The sequence below is a fragment of the Eurypyga helias genome, unplaced genomic scaffold (genome assembly GCF_000690775.1).
Source record: "Eurypyga helias isolate BGI_N326 unplaced genomic scaffold, ASM69077v1 scaffold10662, whole genome shotgun sequence".
NCBI classification, from domain to species: Eukaryota; Metazoa; Chordata; class Aves; order Eurypygiformes; family Eurypygidae; genus Eurypyga; species Eurypyga helias.
Window position 1 is genome coordinate 1 of NW_010235288.1, and position 1317 is coordinate 1317.

Below are 1317 nucleotides of genomic sequence, written 5' to 3' on the forward strand. Positions count from 1 at the left end.
GGAAGCTGCTGTGGCTCTGCGCAACCACCCGCGTGGCTCGACGCCTCCCTAAATCCAAAACGAACCCCCAGCTTGAGGCCAAGTCCTGCTCCGAGCTCTGTTCCCGCCAGACGAGGGCCGGAACAGGGATCCCTACAGGAGAGGGTGAGCGGCAGTTTGGACCCCCTACGGGCCATCACCCCTTTTATTACGGGCTCCTTTGAATTCACCCGCCGCCGTTCCGGCGCACGCCTAAAACCACGGTGCCGAACCACTCGCCGGCGACGCCAGGGGAGCCGAAGCGGGCAAAGCAAACACCGCGAGTGCCCACGGATCACCAACACTGCCCACACACGCAGGGGCAGGCGTGCTGCACGCACAGAACGACATCGCGGCCGGCTCATCCAGCTTCCAAGAATTAACTCCTACCTCCTCTGCCCGGAGAAAACACGGAGCAGAGCAACACGTCCTTCGTACGGGCAGAAGGCGGCCTCCTGCCCGCACTCCAGAGCTGCCTCGCACTCAGCTCGTTAAGACGCTGTATTTTTACGCGTCAAACCAGCCCTGGGCTGCACAGCACTTTCCACCTCTCGTTCTGCTGGCACCATCGGGCCTGTCTACTCGCCTCGGCCCTCAGACCAAGGCTCTGCTCACACGCATTTCTCCAGCCACAGCGGCGCGAGGTGACCGACGGTTCCGTGACCTAAACCTCAAGAGATGCTTATGAAAGCAGCCGGTCGCTTTCTTCTCCTTGCTCCAGTTTTCTGTCCCTCGGGAAGGACTCTAACGCTCCCCAGAAGAGACTCTAATTCTGCAAAGAGATAATTATACCTGGATGACCTCTCGCAGGGATGCTCAACTAGAACTCGGTCCTCGGCTTGGCACTCGGCCACGTACCCCTCTCCCAGCCAGCCGGCTGCTGCGGACCGAGCGTACACGGATTTGCCAATCCCAGACAGGCCTTGGCTAGTGCCCGCCAAATCCCAGTGCCAGGAAATCAGCTGATAACCAGAGGAAAGTTCCCTCCTGCCCCCGAGTAGGACATTACAGACGCCCAACCACGTTTTCCTTACCTGCCAAGGGAGCACAAAGCTCCTGGTGTGCTGGATTCCCGGCACGGCAGCTGGTCTCACCACGATCCGCACCGCGTGCGGGCGGAAGAGCTTCAGCTTCACTCACCATTCCCCGTTCCCGACACAACGCAGAGGGAGCGAGAGGATCGAGTTTTACGTCCTTACCAGCCCTAATTCAACTCACCTACGCTGGAATGTTTGTATTTCCCTCTTTTCTCCCCCGTTTTGCCCCCTCTAACCACCCCGACCGCACCTCCTCGGCGGC